The sequence below is a fragment of the Mirounga angustirostris genome, unplaced genomic scaffold (assembly GCF_029215605.1).
Source record: "Mirounga angustirostris isolate CCGP_5_RB_7025 unplaced genomic scaffold, mMirAng1.0.hap1 SCAF_7, whole genome shotgun sequence".
Classification (NCBI taxonomy): Eukaryota; Metazoa; Chordata; class Mammalia; order Carnivora; family Phocidae; genus Mirounga; species Mirounga angustirostris.
The window spans coordinates 150,839,485-150,855,632 of record NW_026991715.1 but is presented as its reverse complement, the minus strand read 5'-3'; positions in this window follow the sequence as shown (position 1 = coordinate 150,855,632).

Genomic DNA, 16,148 nt, shown 5'->3' with positions numbered 1-16,148 from the left:
CATTATAAAATGATTTGTGATAGTCATGTCAAATTCTAGAGTAAAATTAGGAAGATTCTCAAACCAGAAGCCCCCCCGCCCCACTGCCCCCACCGTGGACGCCACCAATTACCATCTGTGATGAACAGATGGATCAATTAGATTGGTGCATTTTCATGAGAAGGAGGGAGTGAAAGGCAGCATTTACACATCTCAAATGCTGTGCTGGATGCCTGGTAGACCTGACCTACTTAATCCTCACTGCAATCTTACAAGGCCAATACTGTCACCAGACAAGCCATTGGGACTTAGAGAGCAAACATGCTGGCTGCTCTGGACCTGGGAGCTTGAGAGTAGCTTGCTAGACCTACCACTTCTAGTTGATAACCTGCAACCTTATGCAAGGCAGATGATCTTTCTAAGGCTCCGACTCCTGAACTGAAAAGCATGGGCTTCCAGGCCAGAGCCTCTTTGTTTCAGGATTGCCACACCTTTGAATAAGGTCAAGGGGTCTTGACCTATTTTATCGTCTCCCAGCTGCTGGATGCTCAAAGATGGCCCTACGAACATAGTTTGTTAACTCTTAAACAGCATTTTCTAGTTCCTGCTGCATTTGTACAAACTCAGTTCTTTGTTCATGCGTCCTCACAACCAAGTAGACTTTCTACCTACACGTTCAGATCACTTTGTTTGGCACAAAAGACAGCAGTTGTGCGAAGGTGAATGTGAATTCTGCTCTAACAGATTCTGATGAGAAGATCATAAACACTAGGGGCCAAAAGGGGAATTTGGACCTAGCAAAAAAAGCTTCAATAGAATTAAATATATGGCAATCCTGTTCTGAGAATAGGACTTTACATTAAACACACTTTATTAGGAAAAGGCCTCATTCTACATTAATCAAACTTCATCTTTGCCGATAATATTTTAAGGAAAATGATAACTTGAGGATATTGACTCTATAAATGACTGACAAAGAAAAAAAACAGTTTTCATTTAAAAAGTAAATCTGTTTATCATTATGAATATAATAAAATCTCTTACAACTAGCAATGAAAAACTCTCCAAGTTTAAGGCAAAATGATTACATTAGGTATTTTTAGAGACAGCACAGATGCAAAATTTGTGAATGTTTGTTAGTGACCAAAACACCCCACAGGAAAAAGCCACATGCAATATGGTCATATTGTGAAATATATTTTCAGATGACAGAAGGGCAGAGAAATAGATTACCGTGGAGCAAAAGGTGCAAGGGCAGCCATAATATTCTCTGATGGGCAGCAACACCATTGCTCCAGCTCCAGGACAGCCGCCCACACCCGCAGGATAAGCCAGGACACAGTTCGGCAAGGGCATCATTAAGGTACCTGTTCAGGTGCTCACGCCGGCCTGCGGCAGCCCGTCCTGTGAGCCCGCCGTCCCACCAGAAGCCAGCCAGGGTGAGTGGTTTCTAAGGAGTGCCAAGAATGACCTCTTTCTTCCCACCTTAATGCGAACATAGCAGTTGATTTGAGCTTTCCCTACCAAAAGGCTTGAAGAGGACTCAGAAAGGAAGAGTTCGTTTGTATACCCTCTATCTCTTTAAGAACTAGTTCTGAGGAGTGATTTTAGGGCAGCCTACCATTGGCTTTGGCAAAACCCTTTATTTCTTTATTTTTTCAGCTTTATTAACATAATTAACAAATAAAATTATAAGATATTAAAGTATACAACGTGATGATTTGATATCCAATATACATTGGGAAAGGGTTTCTGCGAGTTAATTTACCCATCCATTCCTATACATACTTTCCCCTTGTGTGTGTGTGAGAACACTTAAGTTCTACTCTCTTAGAAAACTTTAATTATAGGGGCACCTGGGTGGCTCAGTCATTAAACATCTGCCTTCGGCTCAGGTCATGATCCCAGAATCCTGGGATCAAGCCCCGCATCAGGCTCCCTGCTCAGCGGGAAGCCTGCTTCTCCATCTCCCCCTCCCCCTGCTTGTGTTTCCTCTCTAGCCGTGTCTCCCTCTACCAAATAAATAAATAAAAAATCTTTAAAAAAAAAAGAAAAGTTTAATTATACAATACAGTGGTGCCAACTATAGTCAACACATGTTTTTGTTTTATTTATTTATTTTTAGAGAATGAACAAGTACCTCATTCTCTCTTTTGTAATTAATTAATTTGAGAGTGAGAGAGAGCATGAGCAGGGTAAGGAGGGGCAGAGGGAGAGGTAGAGGCAGGCTCCCTGTGAGCAGGGACCCTGATGCAGGGCTGGATTCTCGGACCCTGAGATCATGACCTGAGCCCAACTCAGATGCTTCACTGACTGAGCCACCCAGGTATCCCTCTACTATGTAAGTTTTACATGAGATCTTCTTCATGTTATAATTGAAAGTTTAGGGTGCCTGGTTGGCTCAATAGGAAGAGAATGTGGGTCTTCATCTTGGAGTTGTAATTTTGAGCCCCAGGTTGTATATAGAGATGACTTAAAAATAAAGTCTTTAAAAACAGAAAGTTTGAAAGCCTTTTCTTTATTTAGATCTGGTGTCTGCCTAATCTGAAAGTATTGCCAATTCTTTATAATCTTACTAATATGCTGGGATGTCCTGTAGACTGCTTGCAAAGTCAGAAAATGGTAAGTCCTTATCCAGAAGGATTTTCTCAATTATGCGATATCATAATGCCTTGCCTTGAATACATTCAAGATATAATGTCCTTGGAAAAAAATGAGATCTTCTCCTTGATTTTCCCATTATTTATATATGTGCGGAATTCATTAGCTCAAAGTTCCTCAGAGGTAAACGCAGATGTAAAAAATTACTAATGGTCATGCTCATTACTTAGTGTTCATAATAAACAGGGCCTTCTTTCAACTCTGTGAAAGAAACAGTACCACAAACTATTATTCTCCACTTAGAATGTGTCTCCTCATGTATAAAGACACAAAAGTAAGTAGGAATTAATTGAAACTACTGTAAGCTAACATAGACTTCCCAGGATGCATGGAGTTGACAATAGACCTGAGGCTTTTTCTTCCCTCTCTCTCAAATAAATTTCAGACTTACTATTCCTAGCAGAGTGGTTTTTTTTTTTTAATGTCCTTGAGAGGGAAAAGAATGTTCCCACAAATCAGAGAATATAAAATACTGCACATCTGAACTAGGTTTATGTTAGTTGATCATAAGAGAATAATAATCATGAGAAGACAACAGAAAGACGAAAAGGAAGTCATCTTGATATTTTCCATTTTAAAAAGCGATGTTGAAGAAGTCATGCCGGGAAGAACACTTATTTGTTCACTAGAGAAACAAAGAATGCTTTCTTATCCACTCTGTTCTTAGCAAACCTGTAGAAGCAAAATTTTGTAGGTAATAATTATAACACCTATCATTGATCGAGCACCACCATGAACTTTTATAGAGCTTTCCATGGGTTCATTCACAAACAGAAACCTCACGTGTTGGAGTTGTTTGCTTCCAGCCTGGAGGATTGGGGTAGGGGACGTAGAGGGTGAAGTTTCAGTAAGCCACACATACTCTCAACTGCACTGACCTGGAAGTGACCCATCATTTCCACCCAAGGCCCGTAGGCAAGAATTACTGACATGACCCCCTTCTAATGCTTAGAGGCGCCAAGACAGAAACAACCACATGGCTATTGGATGGGCCTATTGGTTCTGCCATAGTAACGGGATCTGTAAAATTATGCTACTTGTGGGGATGTGGTGATAAGTTCAGGGAGATGAACATCTGTCCGTCACCTCCTCTCCCTGCCTCTGTCATGGAGCATTGGTGTTTGGAGTCCTCAGCTGAGGGGGACGCGCGTGGCACTGTGAGAAGTCGAAGGACAGGACCCTACACAGTTCTCTGCCTACGGAAGTGGCAGCACCTCTTGGGCTAGGATGGGGGCAGGGAGAGGGTGCCTGTCCCTGTTTCCTCCAGGAAAAATATGACACAAAGCCAGTGGTGCAGGGCCGTGGCCTTCGCGCATCGCTAATACCATGGAAACATCCTGCGTGGGGGCTTAGGCTGGCGATTGCTATGCTCCTCCACAAGTGAGTGGATGGAATCATTGAAGGGGTGCCCAACAGGAAGCAAAACCCTGGGAAAGCTTTCAGCAGTCCCCATTTGCAATTCATGTGACGCTGTGCTTGCCTTGAGGAATAGAGTCCACAGGGTCCTGTTTGGTTTAAAATGTAACTCTCAGGGCAGAGAACGTGGAGCAGTCAGATCTCAGCTGGGCTTCTCTCGAATTCATTAACTTTCAAATGGAAACACACTTAAAATAGTTTTCTATCTCTCAGTCACCTCTCCTTACTGTCTTTTCTAGAAGCGGCAACGTTATTTGGGCTTGAAATCCTGAAGAACCCCTGCCTTCTCCCTTCCTGAGGGCTCTCAGGTACCTCCTGCCTTCCGGCTCTGCAAATGGTTCTTTAGCAACAGTGCTCGGAGTCCTTACTGTCTCTCTGTCCACATGTCAACTCCCACTCGTAAGCACTCTAACTACACATTACTCTCCTCCTCACTGCTCACTAATGATAATACAAGCATCTTGGTTATGCTAGTATTTTTTTTTCCCCCGGGTTTAGGATGATCAGAGGTCGGCCAGGGGAGGACCTTGGAACAAATCATCCTACAGACCCTCCCAGCATAACCTGAGTTTGACATGGGCTGGCAGAATTTCAGGAGCCTTACGACCTGCACAAATTAGACTAGGAGATTCAGAAAACAAAACAAAACAAAACAGAAACAAAACTTCTCAATAAGAGGTGGAATGTTCAGTGTCCTAATGAATTACTAGCTGCTTTAGAGGGTCTGTGTTTACCTATGAAATGGTACATACCTAAGTCATCTAGATCCATTATCTTGTCCTTATAATTAACTTCAACTCTTGCACTCAATTGCAGAGACTATTTGCCCCAGGGTCCTGACTGTTTGGTTTTTATTAATCCTCTTGTCTCTTTTCTAAGATCAAAGAAAGAGGCAATACCTAGTCAATGATGTATAACACATTTTTAACAGACTGGCTGCAGTAAGTTTCTCCTAGTTCCACTGTTATTGGCTGGTGTTGCCTTTCATTTCAAACATGTAACAGTCCAGCCTAATGACTCCAAATGGAAGACGATTTCAGGGACCTTTCCAGTTATAACCAACACACACCAGCTAGTGAGAGAGGCCCCCTATGTTAAAAAAAATAATTAAATAAAATAATACAAAAAATATAATACAGAGGATTTGATTCTTACTAAAAATGGTAATATTAACACGTATGCATCCCCCCAAGGCTCTGCAATAGACACTAGGGGAGAAAATATTTTATGGCCAGTGACTGGTCACAGGGGCAGTTGAGTCTAGAAGTTGTCAACATGGTAACAGGAGTCGGGGAAGGAAAAGTAAATTGATTGTTAAGTACTCTGATAAGCCTTCTTAACACGATTCTCAAAACTCGTAGCCCTTCTGCCCACAAAGGTACAAGTTTAGAGTCAGATGATGACAGCGTACACCTGTGAACCCCATTGTGCTGCTCAGTCTGTGCATTTTACTGTAGGGTCAAGGCAGTTAATCACCAGAAGGCCTCGGGGCAGCCACATAGAAGCTTATTTATGGGCAAATCAAGAAACCGAAATACTGAACCGTGCCTGATTAGCTGCGCTAATATGCTACTTGTGGCTAATTTCTGAGCTGGTTAACCCACAGGTGTTTGCCCTCACCCATAAATCATGCGTCCGCCTCCTCTCTGCGCTCCCGGTCCTACCATGCATATAGATAGCCTGTTTAAGTGACAGGCAGGGAATAATGGATGACGCACTAAATCATTCAGTGCTTAGTCAACTGTCTCTCCCCCGAAACAGGTCCCACCACGTTCCCACTGCCCAGCTCATTTCAGATGTTTTTGTAACCCAAGTCCCAGGGGCCGCTGCATGCAACCTTTCAAAGGTACAGAGTGTACATTTCCCCATTTTTATTTGTTTTACTCGTAGAGCACACCCTTTGCATAAGACAGCGCCATTAAAATTTCCCCAACAGCCGTTGGTGCAATGAAGCAGAACAGAATTCCAATGACTTAGGTGCTGAAAGAAAATCCTCGCTGGGAATTTAGCAACTATGGCTCTCCATTTACCTTTAATTTATTTTTTTTAATTAAAGATGTTAATTAAATGGATCACAAACCAAACGACCTAAACACTAAATATTATGGGCAGGAAGTGCTTGGTTTGCATATAATTTGATTCTCTAGAGTAGTTCCTTATTTTAAATCAACTTATCAGTCAATATAAAAACCAGTAGCTAGGAAAATACGTATTTCACATATATTTACAATGTATGTCTATGTCTGGAATAGAGGAAAATGGAGGACTTGGCAGATTTTTTTTTACAGGCGCTGGCTAAGAAAACTGTTAGGAGGAAATAACAGTGAATGGGTAACAAATGAAATTTTATCTATGGACATGACAGATGACAAAATAGCAATGAAAAACAAGGGTGTGGCTTCACTATATTAGAACAAGTTATAAGGATGTGTGGCTGGTTCAGTTGGTAGACCTTGCGACTCTTGATCTTGGAGTTGGGAGTTGGAGCCCAACATTGGGTGTAGAGATTATTTTTAAAAATTAAATTTTAAAAAAAAGGACAGGGGTGCCTGGGTGGCTCAGTCGTTAAGCGTCTGCCTTCGGCTCAGGTCATGATCCCAGGGTCTTGGGATCAAGCCCCGCATCGGGCTCCCTGCTCAGCAGGAAGCCTGCTTCTCCCTCTCCCACTCCCCCTGCTTGTGATCCCTCTCTCACTGTGTCTCTCTCTGTCAAATAAATAAATAAAATCTTTAAAAATAAATAAATAAATAAATAAATAAATAAATAAATAAAATTTTTTAAAAAGGACAAGTATGGTAATAGTTTCAATGTAATAGACGTGCAATACAAGACCTCCTCAATTCTATTGGTCCCTGAACAATGAATTTTGACATTTTTAATTACTTTTAGGAATTCCTTGTCCTTAGAATAGATTACATTATAGGAAACAAAATAATTATTATTTTTAACACTTTCTAACTGAGCTCAATGAGCCAAATTGAATGCCAGGATCTGGTCATTAAAATATATGTGTTGTAGGGAATTCCACCTCAAACCAAGGCAGAATAAGAGGAACCAGATTAATCTGTCCGCATGAAACAATTTAAAACAGACAAACAGTATGATATATGGTTTTTAAGACACTAGACACCAGGCAATGAAGATACTTAAGGTATGCGAAATAAAGCTAGCCAGCCCTGTGATGACTTGCAGTCAACTTAAAGCTCACAGCCATGAGAGAGTGTTAAGACCAGAATGCAGGGAGGCAATCCCTGATGGGTCCCAGTGGACTCCTCTGGGGAATTTCATAAGATTCTTCAGAGAATTTAGCTCAACTCTCATCAAAACATACAAGGCTGAGAAAGAACCACCAGAAAGGATGAAAGGCAACAGTGCTGGGCACTCATCCAGGTCGTTGAAGGGTGCCTATTTTAACTAAACAGACCAGAAGAACTCATGATCCATGAGCATTGAGTTGTGTGCTCAGGAGGGTCTCATGTGAGCAGGGAGGAGTAACCAGCCACAGACAGCATTGCTCCCATCACACTTACCAAACTCTAAAAGCAGGACCTGAGAGGAGCAAACTGTTTTCAACTAACATAACTGTGCCCAGGAACAAAAAAGTCACTATATTTATATGAATACAAAAATGTCCAACAACCAGAAAAGTAAAACTCACAATGCCCATGATCCAATTAAATATTACCAGGCATACAAAGAAGCAGAAAAACATGACCCATGATGAAGAGAAAGGTCACTCAACCAAAAATTACACAGATGTCAGAATTAACAGACAACATTTAAAAAGTTCTTAAATTGTAATCTGTATGTTCAAAAGTTATGTAGAGACATAGAAAACACAAAGAAGATAGAAATTGAAATTTGAGAACAGAAAATTCTATTTATGAAATGAAAAATTCATTGAATGGGATTAATTTCGGTTTAGACATTGCAGAAGAAAACATTTCCAATCTTGAGGACATAGCAAAAGACACAACATAACATGAAAGACAGATAGAAAAGAGAATTTAATAAAAATGAATTGAGCAGTGTTCTGTGGGGCAACTGGAAATGGATCAATATACATGCACTTAGATGTCCTGAGACTGGGGCAGGAAAAACAAAAATCATTGAAGAAATAATGGCAGAACTTTTTCAAGTTTCATTAATATCACCAAGTAGCAGATTCAAGAAACTCAACAAATTCCAAGGATAGGAAACATGAAAAAAAAGAAAAACCCACACCATGTCACATCATTATCACATTACTCAAATAAATAAATAAATAAATAAATAAACAACTAATAAGCAAAGAAAAATACACATTATATACAGAGGAACAAAGATAAGAATGATTGCACGTTTCTTATTGAAAATAATTCAAAAACACAAAAAAGAACAGATAACAATCACAAATCTTTAAATTACTGAAAGAAGAAATGAAACTGTCAACATGGAATATCCAAAGAAAATATCTTTCAAAATCACAGGTGAAAGAAAGACTTTTGAAACATTCAAAAACTGAAATAATTTATCACCAGCAGATCTACACTAAAAAGCAAAGTTAACAGAAGTCTTTGGGACAGAAGGAAAATGATAACCCCCAAAATGGGATTATACACAATAGAACCAAAAGCACTGGAAATAGAAAGTGCCTGGGTAGGTTTTCTTTCTTTCTTTCTTCCTTTCTTTCTTTCTTTCTTTCTTTCTTTCTTTCTTTCTTTCTTTCTTTCTTTCTTTCTTTCATTCTTTCTTCTTCCTTTTTCTTTTCTTCTTTCTTTCTTTCTTTCTTCTTCTTTCTTTTCTTTCTTTCTTTCTTTCTTTCTCATCTTTCTTTCTTTCTTTCTTTCTTTCTTTCTTTCTTTCTTTCTTTCTTTCTTATTATAATTTAACTTCTTGCAAAACCAGTTGGTTATTTGTATAAAGATGACAAACACTGTACCACAGTGTTTATAAGTAAACCTCAGATGCATGGTAATAATAGCACAACATTTGAGAGATGATAAGAAATGAAAGTTTATGATTATGAGATTCTTATTTTGTTGATGAAGTGGTACAATGTCCCTTAAAGTGGACAGTGATAAGTCCCAAATAGGTGTTGCTGTATGTCAACTATACTTCAATTTAAAAAATAACATAAATAAAATTAAAAAATGCATGCTACCAATCCTAATACAACCACTAACTTAGCAAAACAAAGAATTATAGCAAATAAGCCAAAAAGAGGATAAAATTAAATCATAAAAAATAATTGATTATTTCAAATGAAGTCAGAAAAAGAGGATAAAAGGAACAAAGAACAGAGGGGACAATTAGAAAGCAACTAGCAAGATGCTAGACTTAAGACTGACAATATCAAAAATTACTTTAAGTGTAAAGGATTCAAACACCCAAATTAAGAGGCAGAGATGATCAAATTTAAAAACATTGAGAGAGAAATACCAACCTATAGCTGTCATAAACACACTTAAATATCAAGACACAAATTGGTTAGAAAAAAAAAAGATGGAAAATGTATGTCATGTCAACAGTTTCAAAAGAAAACAAAGTATCTGTCAGAGAAAATCATATTACCATGTATAAAGAAAGCCATTTCACAATCACAAAGGAGTCTATGTATTCAGAAGAACCAACAGTCTTTAAGTTTTATCAACCTAATAACAGAGCTTCAAAATATGTGAAGCAAAAAATGATAGAACTATAAGGAGAAATAGAAAAATCAATAATTATATTTAAAGATTTTAATACCCTTCTCTTAATAATTGATAAGCCAAGTGGAGAGAAAATCAATATGGGCACAGAATATTTAAACAATACTATCACCTAATTTTACCTGAGTGACATTTCTAGAGCACCCTGTCCAGCAAGTGGAGAATAAAAATGATTTTCCAATGCATAGAAAACAATGCATTAGCAAAACAGAACATATGTTGGGTCATAAAACTTGCCTCAATAAATATAAAATAATTTGATTCATACACAATGGATTCAATTAAAAATCAATAATAAAAGAACTCTAGAAAATCTCAATTATTTGGAATTTGAGATAACTTGCTTCTAAAAATCCCACATATCAATGAATACATCACAAATTAAGATATTGGAGAGAATTTCAGTCTAAATAGAAAAGAAAATGAAATATATCCCAATTTGTGGGAGGTAGCTTATGCATTGCATGGTAGAAAACAGAGGAAAACTTAGAGCAATAAATCTCCATACCAGAAAAGAAGAAGAATCTTATATGAATCGCTTCAGCTATCCCACTAAAAGAGCAGGAATAGAAGGAAAAAACCCAATCATGTAACAGAAAAGTAAATGATAGAGAACAGCAGATGAAAATGGAATGAACACCAGAAAAATAAAAGAAAAAAAATCATTGAAATCAAATGCTCGTCTTGAGAAGATTCATGTAAATTGTATAGACAAAACGTGCAAATATCATGCAAGAGAGAGGTGAGATTAGTATGGATTCAACTAGAATAATTCTCTTGCCTCAGAAAATACCCCCAAACAATTTTGAGATAGAACAAACTTGAAGGATTAATATTACTTACTATTAATATTTATTATAAAGCTATGGTCATCAAGACAGTATAGTCCCGACACAGACACACACAAAAATCAATGGAACAGAATATAGTCCAAAAGTAGGTTCATACGTATGTGGGACTGAACTCTGACAAAGGTACAAAGACAAGTCAATGAAGATGGCTCATTTCTTTTTTTTTTTTTTTCCCAACAAATGGTGCTAGAACGAGTGGGTGTCCGTGCACAAAAACACAAACAAAAACATAACACACAAAACCACTAGCAAAACCAGCATATATATTTGTCACATAGACACAAAATAATTCTTAATGAATCATAGATCTCAATGTCAGATTTAAACTATAAGATTTTAAAGTTGGGTCTTCTTCAATTTCATAAATGTCCTTTGTGGCAGAGCTTTTCACTTTTTCTGAGCATCACCCACCTCTCCCCAGACACACAGGTCTATCATTACATCTCAACCTCTGAATGTAGGAAAAGAGAGCATACTGTCCCTGTGAAAATATGAGACATGTCTAGAGGTTCAACTTGGAACGTGAAGCACCTAGACTCTCATCCTTCTACGACACCAAGTTTAATTACATCCAAGCTTCTTAAACCCTGGAAACTCTGACTCAGTTGTAGCCTGAAACATCTGTGGTGCTTCTTAACACTACATCTCTGCATTCAAGACACTATCATAGATTCTGCTTAAATCTCCTTGCACAATGCAGTTTTAGGGACCCCGGTAAGATTCTGTAAATAGGCCACATTCTATATAAATCTGCTAACCATTGTGTTAAGAAACTTTTCTTTCTTTGTTTATCTTTACATCTTTCAAAGCCCCACCAATTTCCCATATTTGTTGTATTTCAGGATTTTTAGTACAAATTTGTATTCACCCTGTCCTTTTCTTCATGTCTGTAAAAACTGAGTTCTTTCATTATTTTTCCATAGGGAAGGCTGCCTTTCAATTATGATCTCTCCTCATCCCAAAGATACTTTAGATCGCAAATGGAAGAGTCTTCTCTGATATAATAAATCACAGGTCATTCCTTAGAACCAGACTGTTTGGGCTGTTAAATGGTCCACACTAACCCTGCTGTGGTCCATGCGCTGCTGAAACAGAATCCCACCAATAAGCCAGCACGTGCTCAGGGGCCATTATAGGTTGAATGTGACCATGTTCCTAAAACACAGATCTTAGGGGTGCCTGGGTGGCTCAGTTGGTTAAGCGTCCACTCTTGATTTCAGCTCAGGTCACAGGTTCAGGGTCGTGGGATTGAGCCCCAAGTGGGGCTCAGTGGGGAGTCTGCTAGAGTGTATCTCTCTCTCTCCCTCTCCCGCTGCCCCTCCCCATTGCATTCTCTCTCTCTTTCAAATAAATAAATCTTAAAAAACAAAACAAAAAACCCACAGATCTTCAGAGCAGTTTTCAGGGAAGTGACAACCTTCCCACTGAAGTGGGAGAGGCAGGGATGAGAAGAGATGGAATGTCCTTGAGATGCTATCTGTGTGAGAAACCAAATCCAGATCCATCTGGCCAAAATGGAGTCATTTCCTCCTTTCATCATTTTGACATTAATGTAAATGGTGCACTTGGTGACATACCGCATTACCACAGACAAGTCAGTCTGCATAACTCTCTTTGCATAGCTTGCTTGTATTTTGCGACCTGTAAAACTTCTACCTCTTGCCTTTGTTACCAGATTTCTCTCCTCTCTGTACACCATGATGCCCCCCTTCTGTTTTTATGTTAATTCTGAACAATCATCTCAAAAATACCATTCTCGCTGCATTCCTATGCATTCCTTAATGATCACCAATAACTTCTCATTACCCCACAGGTAAGGTTCCACACACTTAAATTAGCTCTATGTTCTGAGTAAGGTCATCCTGGTGCACCTCATCACATCATTGTTCCCACTGACTCCCATTCTGCCACTTTTTTTCTGTTTTTGGAATTCATCATGCACTCTACCTCCCCTCAAGACCTTGTAGATAAGACCAGACAGTGAAGATTTGTCAGGAAATTTCTTTCTTCCCTGCCCTCCACCACTTCGTGTGTGATTCCTTTGGCATAACCATCTTTTCTATCTCTCTTAGACACTGGACTGCCAGACCCTCTTTTTTGCATCCCTTGGGTAGAAGGAAGAATAATGGCTCCCAACAATATCCACATCCCAGCCTCTGGAATCTGTGAATATCTTATGCTACATTAAAAATAGGAATTGTGTTGCAGATGGAATTAATGTTGCTGGTCAGTGGGATTTAAAATGGGGAGATCATCCTGGATTATCCAGGTGGGACCAGCACTCTCACAAGGGTCTAAAAGTGGAGGAAGGGGTGGGAGAACAGGAGATGACATGTGTGCTCCCCCTGCTCTTGCTGACTTTAAGGTGTCGGGGAGGGGAGAGCCACAAGCCAAGGAACGCGAGCAGGCTTTGGAAGCTGGACAAGTTGCGAAAACAGATTCTCCTCTAGAGCCTCAGAAAAGGAACCCGGCCGTACTGACAGCCTGATTTTGGCCCAGTGAAACCTGTTTCAGAGTTCTAATGTACAGGACTGTGAGATAATAAATTTGTATTGTATTACGCTGCTGAATTCATAATAGGTTGTTCTGGCAGCAATATAAAGTAACATACGTGGCCGTGCATTCCTCTTCCCTGATGGCACTGAGTCTGGGCTGCTCTTCTGCACGAGCCTGTGATTTCTATGAGGCCAGAAACCCCGTCTGTCCTGTTTACCGCTGCCTACCGGATTCGCGGAACGTAGCACATGGTAAACCCTACTGGGAGGTGAAAGGAGTTGATGTAAATTTAGATCTAAGTATTGCTTCTCTGAGCCTTCCGAGATCATATTTCTTATTCTTTGAAATAGTAGAAAATAAAAAGTTCATGTTCCTTTACATTTGATGTCAGGAGAACTTCCAAGGGGCATCAAATCACAGTGTAGATGAGAAGAGGCTCTAATGTACCCAGGAGCCTGAACTCGGGGTGGGGGTTCTGTTTCCACATTACGAGAACAGCCTTGTCCTTACATGCCACCAAAACAGGTTCACATCTGCGTGCCTTTGTTGATGCCCTCCTCTCTGACTAGAATCCTGATTCTTCCCAGATGGTGCAGTCGGCTGATTGTCCACCTGCTTTCTTATCACTCCCCTCTGGGGCTTCTCTTAACCCTCCAGAAGGAGGCAGCCAGCCCCCTCTCTGCTGCCCCATTCCTGCCTCAGCTCTGTGTTTCGGCAACAAAACTGTCTCCCATAGCCGCAGTAGGTGTAGAACTGGTTTAAATTATGGGAGCTGTAAAAAGTAAGTTCCTGGATATGAGAGACATTCAATACATATTTAGCAGACCAAGCTCTCTCTCTTTCGGGGTGTGTGTGTGTTTTACTTAAAAAGCAACTTCATGTTTTTGTTGGGATTTTATGTCCTAGATCTACTCTTATAAGCTGATATTTCAAGGAAAAATTAATTATTATAAAATTAATTATATATGCCACCATCTAGGACCCAGGGAGAAGAATAAAGTAAAAGAACCCTAGTTCTCTAGGAAATTTAAAATCATCTTCAAGAAACAACGGATTTTTCCTCTTTCTACAATTGCCATTCTGCAGTCGACTTGGTATAAATTCAGAGCCCTCCAGACGCATCAGGGACACGGCAGAGACTGGGGGGTCACACACCCTTTCAGCGACTGTTTATCGAGTGTCTATTCTGCCCTGTGCTTCTTCAACTGCTAGAACCAAACAATATGCCAAAAAGCACTCTTGTCAAGGGCCTTACACTCTAGTGGAGGAGCCTATGTGCTGGTCAAGTGGCTAAGAAGAAAGATAAGGTAAACACATGAATAGATCCTGACCTATTCATGTAAGAAAGGGAGCGTAGAGAAGATACATTGACACAAATGAGTGATATAATGCACATGATGATAGAATTGTGCTCAGGATACAGAAAAATCCAGGTCCACTTTGCACAAGAGGAACAAAAGAGACTTTTCCTGAAGAAAGATTTTAAGTTGATGCCTAAAGAATGAGGACCAATTTAGTAGGTGGACAAATACAAGAACCCCGTTTTTCTCAGAGAGAAGAGCTTATGCAGAGGAAGAATGCATGCAGCTCCTTGGCCTGTTGCCCCCGGGTCCAGCTTCATTCTCGATCCATTTTCACGGTCAGTGGGTTCCTGTCCATTGTGTGGCAGTGCCTTCATGGAGGTCTGCCCAGCCCAGGAGCCTGTCTTTTCTCTGAGAAACACTTTCTGACTAATAAGGATGGCCCTGGGGCAGGTTACTCATACTCTATGACTCCATTCCCTGCTTACGGCCGGCTGGGATAGAAGTGGATACAGGGCCTGTGTGTGACCACACCCTGCCCGGTGGGCAGAGAAGCAGACTGAGAAGTGAATGGCACTGACTGGCAAGGGAAGCAGGAAGAATGCAGAAGGAGAGTGTCTGGTTGTCTGAGGAGTGCCGAGTTTTAGTGCTAGCCTCTTCCACGGGACCCATTATATTCCTGTCCCTCCTGCCCTATGGTAAAACCTCCATTCTTAATTAATTAAATAAATGGCTTCTGCAAATTGAAACCAGAGTCTAAGTTTGCATGCTGTAGCAAGTCTCAAATCTATTTTTTTCCAGTGCCTTTTTCTCTCTTAAGATCCCAGTAGATCTGTGCCAACCTACTTCTGGGGAGTCCGACCGGCAAAACCCACGTTTTTCTCAGCTTTACTCTGCGTCGGATTAAACTCACCATCTTGTCACCCACACTTTATCCTTGTGTTCTGTTTTCCCCTGTATATTGGATCACCACCTGGCCCAGCAAACCAAATAAACAGCGCTGGAGTCATCCATGACACTCCCATTGCTGGCTTCTGAACCCTGTCCCACCAACGCACCGTCCACACTGTCTTCACACCTGAGGTGCCATTCGGATGCTCTCGTTGGCTGCCATTCCATCAGTCTGGACACTGTCTTGTCTGTGTCCCTCTCTATGTTCTTCCCTCTCCCCTGGTTGTTCCCCACTCATCTTTAATAATAAAGCTCAGGAATCACCTCCTCCATAAAAACTCAACTTATATGAGCCAAATTTATGAATGTCTAGTGAAACGACTTTAAAACACTTTGTGCAATGTCCACGAATGGAGGTGTGAGAGAAGTAGTAGGCAAGGGCCTTGAGGATCAGAAAGGCCATGTTTGCAGAAGGTCGAGGAGAGACTTCCAGGCTAGCACTGGCGGCTTTGTGACAATGGCTGACCCCGCATCAGTGAGGAGTTGAAAGGTTTGCTTTACTGGCTCTGTGACCAGATACTGGGAACACCGGAAGGACTAGGTATGAAATGAGTACAAAAAGAAGGCGAAGAGAGAAGGAAAAGTAGGTTGATTGGAATGGAGGTATAGGAGAGATGACAACTGTGGTCAGGTATCGATGTTTGAGCTTCTGGAAAGCTTAAAGCAACTTCCAATGGTCATGGTGATGATGGTGCCAGGTGCAGGGGACATGAAAATTGACACGGTGGGAGAAGTCGAGTAATCCTGTCGCTAGGACTGCATTAGTCGGGGTTCCAGGGGCAGCCATGGTGGTGAGTGGGATG